General features: G+C 45.1%; 1 pseudogene; it reads right to left on the bottom strand.

The window, feature by feature from the left end:
* LOC117115316 overlaps positions 1-1,586 on the bottom strand; it is a 2,868-nt pseudogene extending 1,282 nt beyond the window's left edge.
* Positions 1,587-7,804: the final 6,218 nt, after the last annotated feature.

The following is a 7,804-nucleotide window of genomic DNA, read 5'->3' as shown; positions in this document are numbered from 1 at the left end:
TTATTATTATTATTATTATTGTTATTGTGGTTGTTGTTGTGATGAAATGTTGTTGAGATGTAAATATTTTTTTTATTTGTTTGTTCCCCGATAAAATTTATCATCTTCCCCGACGGGGGCTATGCTTCTCCGACGGGGGGGCTATAGCCCCCCGCCCCCTCTGGCGCCACCCCTGTTGAGGTGCCCTCTGAAGTCCTCTTAGTTGATTAAAGGAAACATTAATGGAAAGAACACAGATTACCTCCGATCCTGTCACAAACCTCAAGAACTTCTTAAGGTAGGTATCGTTTAGGCCCTTGATGAACTGTTTCAGGTAAGCCACAGAGCAGGACTGTTCTTTGTCTTTTGGATCGCAGTTCAACAATTTGATCACCCTGCGAGGTGTTGGCATCTTGACGCTATACATTTCAATGAGGGCTTCTGGGGTATTGAAAAAGATCTTCAGACCACTTCTGGCGGCGCTGACAATACCATCAAGTGCATACTTAGGTTTCTGTATTAGCTCTTTATGAGCGATACTGAGGATCACCGGACGTATCTCTTCCTTCTCTGGTATTTGGTGGCAATTGGCACCCTCTCCAACAGATCTAAAAAGTCATCCCTGTCGTCTTCGTCTAGTCCCTCTCCCCGACAGGCTTTATCAACAACTTGCCTGTCTAACTCACTTACGTACAATCGCAGTGACTGGAACATGACATCAGATGGCACCTTTAATTCACCAAATATCACGGCGATAGAGAATGCTTGGTAAAGCTGCAGCGGATATACACCCGTATCAATATATTCTTTTAGTAATATCCGTCCTACGGCCTCCAATTCTTCTTTGCCGTAGTCTGGAAAAATCGCCGGGACCTTTTCTGTCTCACCGCATGCAGACGTCAGGAAACATTGCTTCCAAAACGCAGAATAAGCCTCGCGAGATAAACCCTGTGCATCTGCACCGGTTTCATCAATAAAACTGACCTTTAAAGATGCTTCTAAAATCGATAGATTTTTAAAAGCGTTGACCTTTTAACTTTTAACCTGTGCAGCGGGAGTTGAAGATCGTTAGCACTTGGTGGGGTTGGTGGACGAGGGGAATCTGGCTGGCTTGATTCAGTATATTCTCTGTATTCGTCGGCGCTAATTTCTATTATTTGATCTTCATCAAGTATTTCTTGAAGCATTTCATCTACAGACAATGAAATGTCAGGCAAGGATTCATCGGAGGAATCTTCCACGTCATCGTCATCCTTTGCCACACTCTGTGTTTTTTATTTACTGGCAAGGTAGACGCGTAACATTTTGCATTTTCTACGCGTGTACAATTCACCTATGGTCATGTTGCCATCTAATTCTTGGTGGGTAGGGTCGGTCATGAAGAAATCAAAATCTGCTAATGGTCCCCGTCTGCTTACGCCTGTAGGGAAAAACCATTCTTTAACCTGTTGAGAAACTTCGCTCATCGTTTTCGTCAACGGAAACGTCTCGTGCCTTGTGCAACCCCCGGAAGGTCCTTTGACTTGCTTAAATTCTTCAGATGGACCATCGAAGTCCAACCAGCCTACTTCTACACGCCGGTTATTTTTATTTTTTATTTTTTGCATTATTATTCCCTGATTGGCTTATTGATCGTTTGGAATGTTCGGGGATTGCCTTTGCCTTTAGTCGTTCAACGAGGCCTTTCTTCTGATTTGCAGAATGAGACTCATCACCTGCATTTGTTCTTTCCCCGTATTTGGGTAAATAGTGTTCAAGCTCGTCGTCTGTCATCACACATAGCACCGCCTCATCTATCTGAAAATAAAAGTTGAAATTATATTTAAATGCATCATGCATACTATGCTGGTAAATGGCCTCCCTATTACAGTCTTAACCTCTCTGAAATAAAAATATAAAATATTAAAAGTTTTACCTGTATGAAGCTGGTAAGACCCTAAGAAATCCCAAACTTTATTGGTTATAAATAGGTCATTATATGTATATGTATGTACAGTATATGAGTATTTATATATATTTGCTAACGTTGTATCTTGCATACCGGTAACTAATGCATGAATTGTATGAATTATATATTGTAGCGAAATTGCTAGGCTGATGGAATAGCCATGAGCCGGGGTGGGGGGTATGTCAATGCTCGGAAGAGCCTTATAATCGCTCTATGATTGGCCGAATGTTCTGATTGGGTAATTACGCCTTTGTCACGAAGTCATTAATTTTGGGAATAGTATTGACCGGGAGAGACTCGATACCTGGAGCCCGTGACGATAGGACGTTCTTACGGCACAGTTGAATACCTGTCATTCCACATTCATTTTCGGTAGTACATAGTAGGCCTAGGATGAAGGGTAAGTTACCCGTGGCAAAGTGGTGCTAATAAAGTGGCAGTAGCCAGTGAATTTAGAAAACGTGTTGTACATGTATGTTTGTTCAGCTGAGCTAAACATCAAATCGGAGAGGTACACTTTCCGTGAACCCCAGCTCGAAATATCCTGATAGACGTCGTCCTTAGGTGGAACGCTACATTGGTGTCAGAAGCGGGATCAGTCTAGTTAGATTAAAATTACATTGTACTTCATTAAATATTTCTAGTACTTAGGTATCTGTTAGCACAATCGACTATGGAAGATACGCTCCAGTTAATACAGGCCGAGATAGATAGGCTCGAAAGAGAGATGAGGGCTAGGCCTAGGCCAGATGTACGAGAGAATACATTGTTGCCTGTGAAACGTGAAAGGCTTGTCACAGTTCCGATAACTCACACGACAGTCGCAGTGAACGAGAGCCTGGTACCGGCGGTGATAGTGTGTTGGTATCTGGTGTACGTGAAGCTTGGCCTAACTCCGGTACTTTCATTGAACGGGAAACCAGCTATGTAGCCTACAGGCCTACACACACTAGGCAACTAAACGAAAGTGGTGTATGAAGGCGTAGCTCTCCGTCAACATTAGAGCAACCGCTCCTGAGCTGGAGATGGATAGAGCGCATAACGCTGTTAGGGTGAACCTGGACTCAGAATTTCCAATGAAACCTGAAGTACCTAGCTCCTTGTATGAACCAGGTACGTGTGGGCCTAGATTTTACTCACCAGTAGAACAATCTTTCCTGGAAACGAGTAAATCATACGGCTCGATTACCGGTAAGAGGAACATGAGCCTATGCCGAGGCCTAGAGAACCCGATGGACGTTGAACCAGGTTATAGTTTAGGGCAAAATGAACGTAGTAGTACGTAGTAGTAGTACAGTATTTATAATGCAGCGGTATCGAACGAGAGCCCAACATGCGAGAAACCTTGCACGCTTGGTGAGGGTGTAGGGATTGGCAGTCCCCACTACAACAGTACGATTAGGCCGATAGCTAGGCCAAACTGTATGACCGTGGACGTAGATAAGGTGCAGCAGGCACAGACAACTGAAACTCCATGGCCGTTGAAGCGGCAAGATGCTGTTTACGGGAAAGAAGCCTTTGAAAGAATATTTGGCGAAGCCATAAAGCGGCCTATTGTGAACCCGGACAGATACGATGGGAAGGCGCCCTGGTACGAATACCATACCCACTTCGAGTCGTGTAGGTTGGTTAACGGTTGGACTGAGCAGCAATCCGCTAAGTTTTTAGCCGCTAGATTTAAGGGCCCTGCACTCAGAGTCTTGGGAAATTTTAAGAACCGGAAATTCTCTTTGAAAGAGTTAGTTGATGCTTTAGAACCCCGATTTGGAACTGCTCAACAAGCCGAGAACTATTTGCTACAGTTAAGGGTCCGGAGGCAGAAAGCCGGTGAAAGTTTACAACAACTTAGCCAGGCGATACGAGAACTTTCGATACGTACTTATCCCGACCTACCTGAACGTTTGTCAAAGGGTCATTTTATGGAAGCAGTAGATGATCCAGAAGTTCGTGAGTCACGGCGAACTTGTCGAATCTCCAAAGACTGCGAGAGGCGTTCGCCTCGACGATGAACTGGGCCCTCGAAAGTTGGCAGCCGGGATGCACTTCTATCTTCACGTCGTAGTCGTCCGCTTTCTTCGAAGGACACACGTCCCTCGCGACGTCGTCCACGACGTCGAAGCAGCGTTCGTTGATCTCGATGCACGTTCCCCTCGAATGCTTTGGCGGTCATCCTGTCTGCGATACTCCGCACTCGTCTCGACGTTATGTTAATGTCGAGAATAAAAAAAAGTTTCGTATACCCGTTGGAAAATTATGGTACGTGGAAAATGTTTATTTTTAACGTATGTTTTTAACGAGAAGAAAAATAAAAGAAAGCTTTACAAGTATATATTTTTTTAGACGATTACGAATTTTTATTTATTTGCAAACACCTATGCACGCCCCATCGATTCTCCGGCTCCGAGCGGTGTCTGAATCTGCATCTCCCGAGCTTCCTGGACCAGAGCGCAGAAACCGCAGCAACACGCGGCAAAGAGATCGCCTATTCCACTCCCTTTGATCCCTTTGTTTTCCCTGACGTTCTGCCGAGTGATCATACGAGCGAAAATGTTCACCAGCAGTACCATGAGAGCCAGACCGCAGAGAAGGCAGTCGTCTCCTAGTGATTCCGTTAGTTTTCCTTGCGTGTAACACGGCAGGAAGTATGTGAACACGCACATGCCAAAGTTTCCGAAGCAACCGCATAGTCCGTTTTCGAAATCGGCCATCCTTCCCAAGCGCAGGTGAACTCCCAATCGCAGGTGAACTTCTTCGCTTCTGCTTATATTCGCAATACTTTGGCGAGAAACGTAAATAAAATAGATGGCGGCAGACACGTTTTTGCGAACGTGATAAAACGGTTATTTTTTTTCTCAAGTTTTTCAATCCGACCTTATCATGACTTTCGCAAAAACCAGTCTGCCGCCCTCAATGAACTTTCGAACGGAAACAACAAAAAATACAATCTCTGTCAAATTTCATTTTTTTTGTAATAATTTTTTTTTTTAAACTCGAAAAAAAACGGTAAAAGATTTATATATTTCTTTCTATTTTAACTATAATTGCCATTAATAATTATCTAAACACCCTCGTGTCGTCCGGAATCTGCCACTCCGCCAATCTCATTTCGATAGGCCGTCTGCACGTCGGGCACTTCCGCAGTCGACTGTTGCAGGATCGACACGATACAAAGTGCCTACAGGGCAAATTCATCGTTTCTGCGTAAGCCGTCATGCACACGACGCACCTGTCGCTCTCCTCGAGCGTCTTGAGCGATTCCCACTGGAAGTAAAGGAACCGCTCCGACAGCATGGCGCCTGCGAGATCGGCCACGGTCTCCCCGTTTGGAACACCGGTTTCCAACAACCTTCTGCCGGTGGCCGGGACCTCCATGATCTTCCCTCTGTCCGTCCGCTTCCGTCGCATGGCGGCGGCCAGCGCTCGTCTGGCGTTCACGAATTTCGACGTGGGTACTGAGACGTCGGTTTCCATGTACGCCACCAGACTTCTGTTAAAAGGAACGTCGCTCCGCCTGTGGACTACGCATCTTCTTGCGATGACCGTTGCAAAGTTTTCGGCGGGCGTCTCCTTCGCTGGTAAAACAACGTCCTCCAATCTGAGTTAAAGAAAAGTAAAAGAATTCAAACGATTAGCTCAGTTATAAAACGATAACGTAAAACGAAACGAGAAGAGGGGGAAAGAGAGTTACTTACATTTCAGGTTGCCATTCTAGGTCCCAGTATTCCCCCGGCTCTCGATATTCCCCGTAAGTCGGGAGGGCAAGACTTCCGTGCCTCGTCGGCGAACTTGAAGTTTGGACGTATCGCTGCCTCATCAAACATATTTCCTCGTGTTCGGCCATCTTGCTGATCTCTACGCCGATAAGACACCCCAAACGCCAAAGTTCTATTTCTTCGTCTCCATTGTATCATGCCCTGCATTTGCAGAAGTGGCGATGAAATCGGGACCACTTGACCCGGTGGTCTCGGAAGAAGGGGCACGTGACAAATCCTTCGCTATCCATCTTGCATCGAATGAGTACAGTTCGTTGAAGTGTCGAGGACACGACCCAAGTTCTCTTTTATATGCTTCGATAGGGGGACCATCACGTCATCCTATCATAATAATACTTTAATCAGGAACCGATGACGTCGGCATATGATGATCGCTGCAGTACGCATGACGTCGTACACGGCGCCCCCTTAGTCAGGAACCGATGACGGAAACAGGTACCTATGACGTCAGCGCAGTCCACCTTATTAAAGTAACACCGAGGGAAATGAAACCATTCGAATTCGTTTCGAAGAAGATGATCGAGATGTACTCTTGGTACAACGATAACACGATCGAACGCCAGCTTTCAAACCGCCGCAGGAACAACCACCAAAGAACGAACCGGCGCAGAAACAACCGTTACGGGATCAACCGAAGTCGCAGCATTCTCCCCGAGAAGCATTCTTTAACGTTGCAGACTATTCGTCAGAACGACCGCAAAAGCTTCTATCAAAAGGTTGCCGACCGTCGCTCAAGATCTGAGAAGTCACCGAGATCAGAGAAGGACGAAGGCAAAAGAAACCTGCCGGCAGACATCGTTTCCGTTCACAAAGAGGTGAGTAAAGACATATTTTATCTATCTCCCGTCACCTTCTGCGCCTGAGACGATAACCTAGAGAAACTAAACTTATAATTGTTTTTTATTACTTTTCCGTTTCCCAGCTGGAAGATGTGAAAAGATCCATAGGAAAGTTCAGGACCGATCTGTGCTGGCTGAACGAAAAGCTGAACAAAATGAGACTGAAAGATTTGGAACACGACGTCCTGGTTCACCTCGATCGAGCTTGCAAGAGCATCGACGAACGTATCCAACGAGATGTGTTTTTGAGCGAACGAAAGATACGCATTCGTGAACTGAAGGACGTCTACGAATCGATCGCCAGCGGCTGAACGATGGTGCAGGACATAAAAACGAGCTACGGCATGCGATGACAGAATCGCAGAGACAATATTTATTTTCGAATAACGCAATTTTATTATTAGATGTAAATAAAATAACGTTTGTCAAGATATATTTGAAATATGAGATTATTTACAAAGTTTGAAATAAAATCAAGTTCAACGATACTATTTAGTCTTCTTCGATTATTTAGCTTCCAATCTAAAGTTTCCTTTTTCGTACTTTCGTTCGGGACCGATTACGTAGACGGCCAGTACCGATGACGTCTTGTATTTGCTTCGATAGAGAACAAAGTTGGAAATAATTTCAGCACCACTTAGTTACCTTACTGCGACCGAGCCGTCAACATGCCAAAGTGTAAACCTGGTAGTAGCAAAACAGGGGAAAACAATCGCACAAGGAAATGTAGATCTGGTCCGCGTACGAAGAGATGACGTTTTACGCTCGACCATCCAACCCAAACGGAAGAGCAGATGCTGAAAAAGTTCATTAACAAGATCGAATGCGACCCGGATCGAAACAGAGAAACAGATAAATTACGTTTTTCGAATCTTTATTTACAATCATGTTTAACATCGATTTCAAAGTGTGCGTGTGTGGCTGAATCTGTGAAGAAAACAACAAAGAAATGCAAAAAAAAAAAAAAACAAATCACGAGAGAACGCTGTTATCAATCCTGTGCAGATTCGATCCCTCGACTTGGACCCATCTGAGCTTCGGCAAGATGACGTCCACGTTGACGTAGTGATATGCGTGCCGGTCTCGGCCAAAGTCAGACGACACTCGACCTGGTATTCGGGTTTGACGTCGACGAATCGAAAAGAGAACGACGTTGCGTACTCGACGAGATCGACCTTCTTGCTTCCCAGCGGATCGATGCATTTCTGGTACATGTTGTTTATGGTGCACAGCACGCAATAGGGCCTTCCGTAGTGATTCGACGC

This window comes from Anneissia japonica, unplaced genomic scaffold, assembly GCF_011630105.1.
Source record: "Anneissia japonica isolate Jap-2015-1 unplaced genomic scaffold, ASM1163010v1 scaffold287800_len1627635_cov199, whole genome shotgun sequence".
NCBI lineage: Eukaryota > Metazoa > Echinodermata > Crinoidea > Comatulida > Comatulidae > Anneissia > Anneissia japonica.
Note: the sequence above shows the minus strand (reverse complement) of the source record. Positions and strands in the feature narration are given on the sequence as shown.